Here is a 12,224-nt window from a genome sequence, read left to right on the forward strand (position 1 = left end):
TTAATGTCTTTTTAAAAATTATTTCAGTAATTAATTTAAAAGTAATTAATAATGTTATTTATATATATATATATATATACATACATGGGTGGTTCCAAAAACGCTTTTTGGGTTACAGACAGGGTGTTAAATTTTAACAAATTCTGCCATTTTTGAATACAAAAAATTTCTAATAGACATTTTGAATTTTCCCTATGACTTTGGAAGCAATTTTTAACTGTTTAAATAAATGTAACTTATTTAAACATTTATTTTTTCCTGAAAAAGTAAAAAATTTATTTTCTGAATGAAATGTTATGGTTAGTCATAGTTTGGAGAAGTAAATTAAGTATAAAACATTATGTGATTATTTGAACAATTAATTATTGTTTAATTTCAGAAGATCTAGAAATTGGCACAGAGATATCTACTTTTTTCTCAAGTTGGTATTCTATGCTACATTTTTTGAATAATTATAAAATTTTGTTACAATTCTTCTAATGTTTAACAAATTCTTATTTGCTTAAACAATTTTGATTTGATAAATCAGTTTTCTTTCAAAAACTTTGGGAAGTATTATAAAATATAACACATAGAATTATGTTTTGACTTTATAGTGTATAGAAAGAATATATTAACTATTTTTTAATTTTTCGAACAAACTGAATTTCTTTAAACAATTATTTTTTCCCAAGAAAATATTTTAAAAATAATATTTTATTAATTAAACATAATATTGAATGATTTTGAAGATTACTAATTCTACGAAAAGCTTTATGTAATTGTTTATACAATTAATTATTGTTTTTTTTTTCAAATTTTCTTCAAATTGAATATGGATGGTTAACGAATAAAAATTGTTCATTCAATAAAATGCCCCTTTTTACAGCATTTACTACTCAAAATCATTGAATATTATGTTTATTTCAGAAAAAACAATTGTAAACATATGTTTCAAAAGTAAATGTTTAAACAATTAAAAATGGTTAACATGTTCTTTCTATACATTATAGAGCCAGAAAAATAATTTAATGTATTCTATTTTATATTATTTTTTAAGTTCATCGGAAAAAACTGCTTTAGCAAATAATAATTCCTTAAACAAATAGAAATTCGTTAAACATTAGACGAAATGTCTCAGAGTTATGTGATTATTCATAAATAAGTAGAATAGGGTACCAATTTGAGAAAAAAGTAGACATCTCTGGCTCAATTTTTATAAATTTTCAAAATAAAAAATAATTAATTGTTTAAATAATTACATGACGTTTTTAAAAAGGTAAATACTTTAAGTCATGACCAAATATTAGATTTTATCCAGAAAATAGATTATTTAAAAAATATTGGTAAATAAATAATTGTTTAAATAAGTTAAATTTATTAAAATAATTAACAATTGTTTAAAAAGTTATGGAAAATATTTAAATTGTTCATTAGTAATTATTTGTATGAAATAAGATGAAAGAAATTGCTATCCCTTCCTTTAAATTCTTCAATTATTTTATTCCTTAATACTCTTCCGTTAAATTCTTTATATTTTGAGTTTTACAGCATTTACCCATTTACAACACATGAACAGTAAACGACGGGTGAATGACGTCAGTCCCATCATTACTTACGTGTCTACAAAAACGTATGATTTATGAAACTTAAAAAAGAAATTTTTAATAAATCTTGCCCACGAATCTTCCTCCAACCTTCCCTCAATATTGCAGGTAAGCTTGCAGGAAGATTCCCATAACAATGGTCCTTCAATCTTGCCTCGCAATATTGCCACATGGCGGACATTATCTAATTTGCGAGAAGCTTGCCTGAACCTTTCGTCGCAAGCTTTCGAAACTTGCATGGCAAGATTTAGACAAGCTTGCTGCAAACTCTTGTGCTATCTGGGTTTGATATCACCATTTTTGTTGATTCGTCTTCTTTCTTATCCTGCATAGTTTGACTACAAAATATCGTACGTTGTTTGGCTTAAAATTTTGATTTTCGATTGATTTAAAAAATGTTGTAAATGCTAAAACTCTGAAAATTTTTTTTGTATAAAAAAAGTCATCAGGATAAATTGTTTGGCTTTCTGAGTACTATTATTAGCCGTAAATAAAAATTTTAATTATAAAAAAATGGCCCAAACATTTTTTCAAATGCTCTAACTTTTTGAATTTGTATCCAAAATGGCTGTTTAACGAACTCGTATTTTCTATTCGGACTTTAGGGACCTTTTCTTTCTGATAATTTTTCAATCATAAATGATGAGAATGAGAAATAATAGAGGTCCTTTCATTTTTTAAATTAATTTCAGGTTTTAAATCATTTGAATTCTTTAAAGTAAAACGCTGTTACTTTTATCTGTATCTTATCTGTTACTTTTATCTGTGTCAGTAAACTGCATTACCAATTGCATGGGGGGGGGGCATGCTAAAAACTATGGTTCGAACAGGGATTGGGGGTCAGTAGAAGAAAAGATACGAACTTAGATAACATTTAATATGTTTCCTTATTATAAACTTTTAAATAACTGTTCTTTTTTCTCTGTTTTTAAGAAACCCCTTTTTAGCATTTTTTTTCGCTTAAATGCTTTTTGGTAGAAAGTCTATTATTATATTTATGTTTCGGAATTCATCTCGTTTGTTTAAAAATTTTATCATTCAGTTAAAAATTTTATTATTCTGTGAAAAATGCAACTATTTTGTTAAAAAGTCATCTTGTGTTGTTAGGAATTCAGAAGCTTGGTTAAAAGTTTAAATACTTTGTAAACAAATTATTATTTTGGTTTTAGATTCACCTCTTTGGTCGAAAATGTAGATAATCTATTTTTAGAAAATTAATCTTCAGCGGATGAAAAGTCATTTTTAGGTTGAACTCTTTTTTGAAAAATATTATTAATATTATTAATATTATTAATATTATTATTTTTTGGAAAAATGTTTTTTTTATGAAGGGCATGTGATACTTAAAGTTTCCCCGGCTTTTTTTTACATAAAAATGAAAATATTTATAAAATGAATTCGGAGATGCTATAAAATATCATAACGGACGTCCCCGGACTCTATTTTCAGGGATAATAACAAAAAAAAAATTATTTTACCAAATTCAAATTTTATGCATATGCATTATTTTGAGGTTACGTCGTTTTGCATCTCTGCCTTTGCGATCATCTAGAAAATATTTATGAAATAAACTTTCTTCATTGCCTGAAAACAAGGTTGGTCCCGGGAAATTAGTTACTATGTTTATTTGTAAGTCCAAAGTTTTGGTCCAAAAATATTGTGCAGTTTGGAAGTAACGCCCGGGTAAATTGTAGCACACATAACCTCAAAATATACGCGCACGTTGTTAGCAATATCAATATTTTGAAATATCAAAAATGTTTTGATAAAAAAAACACAAAAAAAGTGTACGGGGACGTCCGTTAGCATGTTCGCTATCATTTCCCACATTTTGAAGGCAAAATATTTCTTATCCTAGGGAAAAAGCCGGGGAATCTAACACTAAAAAATCGATACTATTTCCTAAGCACTAAGCAAATTAATCACATTTTGCTAAGTTAAAACTTTTTTGAATTAACCTACAAAAAAGGTGTTTGGGGACGTCCGTTAGCATGTTCGCTATCATTTCCCAAATTTTTAAGACAAAATATTTATTATTCTAGAAAAAAAGCCGGAGGAACCTAAAACTGGTAAAATCGACAATTTTCTAAGTGTCATATGCCCTTAAGAATTAATTTTTTTTCAACTAGCAAGGTCAATATTTCATTTTCGATTAAAATTTATATTGTTATTAAAAATCGATATTTTCTGGTTGAAAATTTCTCCTTTCTAGTTGAAAATTCATATAGTTTGCTAAAAATCTGTAATTTTCTACCAAAAAAAAATTTCTGCGTTGAAAAATCATCATTTTGTATTAAAAATGCAACTGTTTTGGTCTAAATTAATATAATACATTACTATAATTAATTAATTAAGAAAATTAAGTTTTTTATTCCAAATTAAACCATAATAAAAATGATATTTTTTTACATAATTTTTTTAATTTCGCTACAGTTTTAAAATTAAAAGCAATTTTTTTAAACTTATTTATATAGTATCTGAAAAATTTCTCTTTTAAAGAAACCAGACGAGGAATTAATTTAATTAAACTTTATTAATTTTTTTAATTTAACTAAATTCAGAATATACTAAATTTTATTTACTGTTTAAATTTTTCTTAATTTCATTTACATTTTAAATTTAGTTTAAAAAAATAATTTTTGAAAATTCACTGAAAATGTAAAGTACGAAAAGAATTTAAAAAAAAATTTATTTAGCATCTCGAAAATTTCCTTTTTGTAAAAAGAAATTAAATTATTTATCCATAATGTTTCCCCTAAGGGTTTACATGACTTCCATTCCTTACAATCTTTCCGCTCCCGGTAAGAAGGAATGAATTAAAATGAATAAATATCTATACACATATCATAGAATTTGTACATTTCAATTCTATTTAATGTGATCAAAATTTCAACTAAAAAGTTTATACATTTTCATTATAATTTGGACGATTAACATTGAAGTCAACTTAATAGTGTTTAATACCGTCAGGCAAATGCGAACTTTGGAGACAATTTAAGGAGGAACCATCGCTACTGTCGAGATCAGTCAACTACCCAGTCGTAATACCTACACTCGTATGACTTACTGAGTTAAAATCTGACCATCTGTCATAAGACGCAATGTTAAATATGACGAAATTAAAAACGTTAATAACTTATTTACAAAGTACCCTAGGCTTCTGAGATTTTAACTGAGTACTTTTGGTGATCATATTTAGATATCGTGAAAGTTTGGTTGAAATGGTCATGAAAATTCTTGTAGCGATGGTACCTCCTTAATTCTCTCCAGCGAGTGAAGATTGGGAACAAAGCAATGCATTGAATTACATGAGCTGACCTCGAAAGTTGGAGTCATTTGAATGCTATCTCCCGACTATAATTTTCGAACAGATGAATATTAATTAATTGTTTACACAAAATTCGGTAAATGAAGTCAATTGAATTGCTTTTGTAGAAGTATTATGTTCATAAAACCAATGATATTGAATCGTATCAAAATTTGTTGACAATTTAATACGTTCTGATGGGTGCAACGTTGGCGGTTACAATTCGAACTTAATATATTCTACTCAAAAATCATGTTTGTGGCAAATTTGTTAAAATAATTGTTAGAATAATAATAAAATAATAATCAAATATAAATAAATACAATTATAATTTGTCTTGAATAATTTATTAACAAAATAGTTTGGTTTAGTCAACCAATAAAATAAATTAGAGACTCGTTCGTGATAGAATTGTATCAGAAATGAATTTAGACGAGATATATTAGGCTAGAATTGTTATTCCATTTTTTTTAGAAATTATTCTATTTTCGAAATTGCTATCTCTGGATCTGATTTTGAAACTGGCATTCAATCAGCCTGAAATTAATTCTAATTCATTTTGGTGGTATGGTTTTATCAAAAAATTATCTCAAAAAAATTTTATTTGCCTGAATAAAAATTAATGAAATATTAGGGATTTTTTTGTATTTTAGAAAACGTTTTTTCAGAAACTCATCTTAGAATTTGGTTTATTCAACTAATAAAATAAACTAGAGACTTGTTAGTTATGGAATTGTATCAGAAATAAATTTAGACAAAATATTTTAGGCTAGAATTGTTATTCCAATTTTTTTATAACTTATTCTATTTTCGAAAAATGCTATCTCTGGATCTGATTTCCAAACGGGCATTTAATCAGCCTCGAAAATTAATTCTAATTCATTTTGATGGTATAGTTTTATCAAAAAGTTAATTTGTCTGAATTTAAATTAATGAAATATTTAGGGATTCCTGAAATAAAATTTACGGAATTGGTGTCTTCATTTCTAACGGCAAATCAAATTTTAGGATGAGGTCCAGAGAAAATATTTTCTAAAATTCAAAAAAATCCCTAAATATTTTATTAATTAAAATTTAAGCAAGTTAAATTTCTTCGAGATATCTTTTTAGTACACCTATACCATCAAAATGAATTAGAATTAATTTTCAAAGCTGATTGAATGCCAGTTTGGAAATCAGATCAAGAGATAGCATTTTTCAAAAATAGAATAATTTCTAAAAAAATAGGAATAACAATTCTGGAGTAAAATATTTTGTCTAGATTAATTTTTGATACAATTCTATCACGAATGAGTCTAATTTATTTTACTGGTTGATCAAACCAAATTTCAGGATGAGGACCAGAGAAAACATTTTGTGAAATACAAAAAATCCATAAATATATTATTAATTAACATTCAGGCAAGTTAAATTTCTTCGAGATATCTTTTTGGTACACCTATACCATCAAAATGAATGAGAATTAATTTTTGAGGCTGATTGAATACCAGTTTGGAAATCAGATCCACAGATAGCATTTTTCGAAAATAGAATAATTTCAAAAAAAATTGGAATAACATGTCTGGCCTAAAATATCTTGCCTAGATTTATTTCTGATACAATTCTATCACCGATTCTCTAATTTATTTTATTGGTTGACTAAACTAAATTATAGGATGAGATCTAGAGAAAACATTTTATAAAATACAAAAAAATCCCTAAATATTTTATTAACTAAAATTCAAGCAAGTTAAATTTCTTCGAGATATCTTTTTGACAAAGCTATACCATCAAAATGAATTAGAATTAATTTTTAAGGCTGATTGAATACCAGTTTGGAAATCAGATCCAGAGATAGCATTTTTCGAAAATAGAATAATTTTAAAAAAATTCGAATAACATTTCTGGCCTAAAAAACCTTGTCTAGATTTATTTCTGATACAATTCTATTACCAACGAGTCTCTAATTTATTTTATTGGTTAACTAAAACAAATTTTAGGATGAGGTCCAGAGAAAACATTTTATAAAATACAAAAAAATCCCTAAATATTTCATTAATTTGAATTCAGGCAAGTTAAATTGCCTCGAGATATCTTTTTAATACACCTGTATCATAAAAATGAATTAGAATGAATTTTAAAGGCTGATCAAATGACTGTTTGAAAATCAGATCCAGGGATAGCATTTTTCGAAAATAGAATAATTTAAAAAAAAATTGAAATAACATTTCTGGCCTGAAATATCTTGTCTAGTTTTATTTCTGATACAATTCTATCACCAACGAGCCACTAATTTATTTTATTGGTTGGCTAAACCAAATTTTAGGAAGAGGTCTAGAGAAAACATTTTCTAAAATACAAAAAAATTCCTGAATATTTTATTAACTAAAATTCAAGCAAGTTAAATTTCTTCAAGATATCTTTTTGACAAATCTATACCATCAAAATGAATTAGAATTAATTTTTAAGGCTGATTGAATACCAGTTTGGAAATCAGATCCAGAGATAGCATTTTTCGAAAATAGAATAATTTAAAAAAAATTGGAATAACATTTCTGGCCTAAAAGACCTTGTCTAGATTTATTTCTGATACAATTCTATTACCAACGAGTCTCTAATTTATTTTATTGGTTAACTAAACCAAATTTTAAGATGAGGTCCAGAGAAAACATTTTCTAAAATACAAAAAAATCCCTGAATATTTTATTAATTAAAATTCAGGCAAGTTGAATTTTTCCGAGATATATTTTCGATAAACCTATTCCATCAAATTGAATTAGAATTAATTTTCGAGGCTGATTGAATGCCAGTTCGGAAATCAGATCCAGAGATAGAAATTTCGAAAATAGAATAATTTCTAGAAAATGGAATAACAATTTTAGCCTAAAATATCTTGTCTAGATTTATTTCTGATACAATTCGATCACCAACGAGTCTCTAATTTATTTTATTGGTTGATCAAACAAAATTTAGGATGAGATCTAGAGAAAACATTTGGTAAAATACAAAAAAATCCTTAAATATTTTATTAGTTAGAATTCAGACAAGACAAATTACCTCGAGATATTTTTTTGATACACCTATACCATCAGATTGAATTAGAATTAATTTTAGGCTGCTCAATCTCCAGTCTTGGGATAAGGTCTAGAGGTAATGATTTCTCAATGATGTTCATTGAAATTAACCAGCTGGAATGCACAAAATCCATCTGCATTTCCTGATGTGTGCTCGTATTGCATCTATGATCGATCTGTGAAAAAAAGCAATGGAAATCAGTTATTAATTTAAGGAATAAAGTGTTACTTATTAAAATCATTAATAAGTCATGTTTGTTAAATTATTATTAAGTAATTATTGTTTAAATTAATACTGCCGGCACTGTCAGTAATAAACATACAAAACCACAAAAAGTTCCGATCAATTTAATTTCGTTTAGTCCCTTCTTTGACTACACTTTAATCGCATTCGAATCGTTTCGCTGGCGCTGTACCCATTCCAATCGCCCTTGTTATCACGTTTCGACGTTCTTAAGCATTGAAATGATATATTCAAATATACGATAGAAGACCAATGGAAACGTTTGCATTGTAATCAATTCGAAACGATTGAGCGAGCGAACGAAAGCGAGATTCGAAGCGAGAGAGAGAGAGAGCATGAGGACGCGAACGCCATTTAGTCTACTTATTCGTTATATTACCATTACATGCAATCTTTACGCTTCTAATCTAAGCGACTTCCGTTACCTTTTTCTTCACTTTTTTATACTTCCATGTGCATTTTTTCACATGCATTCCTTTCATATTCTCTCCTTTGCTCCTCTAGCACCCTCCAACTCCTTCATCCATTTTTCTCCGAATCCATCCTCTCCTAGAATCCTAACCAAATTCTCGTGTCAGCTTCCTTCATCTTCCATTCCTCTCCTACATCCCCTCCCTTACCTCATTTCCCAATCTAAATCTTGCTATTCTGATCCACCTTCTCTCTCCCCATCCCTTTTCTAAATACTTTGTACTCCTTCATTTTTTATCAACTTATATCATTTATTGTATTTGGATTCCTCAATCATCTCCCATCTTTCTATTAATTGTCTTTCCCTCTCCCTTTTTTCCAATGCTTCACAATTTACTCCAGTCTCGTCTTCTATTTCTCCAGCATTAAAGAACTCCCTCCTTTCTTCTACCCATCTCGTTAATTCGATCGCCCTCCCTCTCCCCTCTTCTACCTCCATCAAACACTTTCTCGTCACTCTCCTTCCTTTCCCTCCCACACCTTAGTCTCAAATTTCCATGCTCTGTTTCCCGCTCCGATACTGATCTCTTTGCGCTTCTTCTCTCACCATTTATCCTGGCGTCCTCCAGTCTGCCCCTAGTGCCCACCTTATATACCTTTCTTGTAAACTCTTAATATCTTTCCTTTCTTTCCATCTCCATATCTCTGCTCCATAACCTAATACCGCCCATAGCAGCGTATCGAATAACCACATTCTCCTTCTCCAATTTTTTAACCTTCTTTTTCCTATTCCCCATATCTATTTCATTCCCCCTGCTGTTTTTTTATCATTTCTCTTATATAAGCTTTAGGATCTCCATTTGTTTGCAAGATATATACCAAATATTTAAACCCTTTTACTTCCTCTAACTTTATTCTTTGTCATCTCCTTGCCCATTCTTTCTTCCTGACACCTCACACCAACCAGAAACTATCTCCTACTTGCTCTCCTACCTTTACACTGCTTTTTGTCTCTAAAAATTTCCGATACTCTATCCCTCTCTTATCCCCTTTTTTACCATAACTTTTTCTATTTCGCCTCGGTCTAATGAGTCAAACGCCGCCTTTGAGTCCACGAATATTGCTATCATTGCCCCCTTTTCCCTTTTAATCCTCTTATTTACTAGATAGTTCAGAACATATATGTTGTCCATTACCCCCATTTCTTTTCTAAACCGTGCCTGATTCGGTGACGCGCTCTTTTTTTCTTCAACTTCTATCTTCAATCTCTCCTACAAAACAGTTACATATACTTTATACAGTGTTGGCATAAGAGTCAGCCCCGAGTAAGCTATAGATACGGCTGGCAAAGGCAAGCGCGAGAATCGAGAAACAGAAAATCACCGGCACGTTCGGTTTGGCTTTCAATGTGCGCCTTGGCCCACCCCTCCGGCAGACGTAAGTAGAGGACGTGGTTGCCATACAATCGGCAAAAAGTTGAATATATATATCGTTCTCCCACTCCAACGTACCGTGCCGTATCTAGGCTTATAACATCTTTGATCTCTTATCTCGTATCCGTGACGAATACAAAAGAAACATTATATTACCGTTGCATCACTCTTAAAAGAAACTTGAAAATGACGCAAATCTCTCTGACTATCTCAGAGACTAAATCATTCAAATCGAACCTGAAAATAGTCTTAAATGGACTCATGGGACGCCACCTTCTGCGATTTTCGAACGCATAAAAAAACTATTGGCAGTACTAGTTCTGCCATTCAATTCTCGAACAGAGCCCTTATAGGATCTCTAGGTCATTTTAGTTGTTACGCCCAGGCGCTGCAATCGTTAATGGTTTTATGGAGCTGCGCACTGATACGTTGAATTTGAGGATTCGTAACCTGTCGTTGAGTGCTTGACACTGCTAACCGCGAGAATAAGTCGGGTTTAAAAATAAAATCACTGAGCACACAGTTAAGTACAATCAATATAAATGATTTATTTAATTCACAAATCGTCAATTGCAATTTCTTGGTGGACAATGTATTCTTCGATACCGTGACTGGTATAAACGATATTTATAATATAATGAAGTTAGAGGTAGACTCGACCGATTTGAAAGACTCAAATTGATTATCAGAAAACGCTTCGACGAGATCGAATAACTTTGCATCCGGATTAGACATTTTTCAGAATATTCAGTCTGCTGAATTAATCAGTAAAATTGTATAAATTAATAGTTACTAATTATTCGTCTGAATCGCGCACAAGTTAAAGGTTTGAAAAGAGCGCGCCGAAATACAAATTATGACTTTTTGGTGCTCTGCACCTATTTTTATAAGCATTTTGGGAGGGACTTATCCCTACTTTTAATGCTGAACCAATCTCATTTCTAATGTCACACGATTTTATTGCCGAATAGTCCATCGTGAGCGAGGTCGCTTTGCTCCTCTCACCGGGAGTAAGCAATTACCGTGAGTGAAAGGCCAAAGACAAGAGTCCAAAGTCCACATCCGGCCGAATATACGCCTATTAAGTTTGAGTGAAAGCTTCCTGTCCGAAAGTCCAAAGTGCGCTTTTTGTAGCGTCTAGCAGGCGCCATGCCCCATTAATTATGTTAAAAATATCTCAGTGACTCATACTTATGACCTTGGATTCATCTTGAAATGTGAAATCGTTTGGCAATATAACGATTATGAAACGACGATAAAGTTCTACATATTGCTTATAATTAATTTCTTCTTTTCGAAATTATTCTATCCTTAAATTAATATTCATAATTGATATTAGGTAATTTAAACATATTCTCATTTCTTATGTGTTTTAACTTTCTTTCAAGCTATTTGAATCTCCCCACCATAGAATTTATTAGTTTGGATAGTATTCGGTGAAAAGGTCTTAGAGCCCTGGTGTTTTAGTTCCGAAAACGGCGCATGCCTTTACACAGTATGGCATCCTAGACAGATGCCGCCATTTCTATTGCCTTTTCGCCGAGTTTAGCGCGATTTTTAAAATGACATAAACAAAGATTCTTTAAAATGAAATGAATACAACTGTAAATTTATTGAAATAAATAAATAAAACTAATATCGATAACCCATATACCCAGTAGACAGTTAATTCATTGAAATAAATAAATGAAACCACAAGCTGATTTGTTCAAATTAATAAATAAAACAATTACCTCATCCCATATGCCTGGGGGTATTTTACTTTATTTAAAAAAATTAGAAAATGAAAATAATAAACCAACATACCCAGGGGATATCTACTTTATTTAAATGAATTGTAAACGCAATTAGAATAAAACACAAATCCTCATCAAGTTTCATTTGATCAAATAAATAAATAGCCAAAAACTTTAATCCCCATATCCAAGTGGATCTTCACTTCAATTGAATCAATTAAAAAATTTAAATAGGAAACCCACACACTCTGTGCATCATATTTTATTTGATAAAATAAGTAAAAATTATAAGGACTTCCGTTTCCGGCATGAAAGTGTAAAGTAGTGGGAATTGTAGATGCTGAGTTTTTCGGATATTGTGGTGAAATTTGAGGTGAGTGGATTGTGGAAGTGTGTGGAAGGGTGTGGAGGTGAGAGATCTAATTGAGGGATTGTGAGATTGTAAAGGGGAGGT

Source organism: Belonocnema kinseyi, chromosome 6 (genome assembly GCF_010883055.1).
Source record: "Belonocnema kinseyi isolate 2016_QV_RU_SX_M_011 chromosome 6, B_treatae_v1, whole genome shotgun sequence".
In the NCBI taxonomy this organism is placed as follows: domain Eukaryota; kingdom Metazoa; phylum Arthropoda; class Insecta; order Hymenoptera; family Cynipidae; genus Belonocnema; species Belonocnema kinseyi.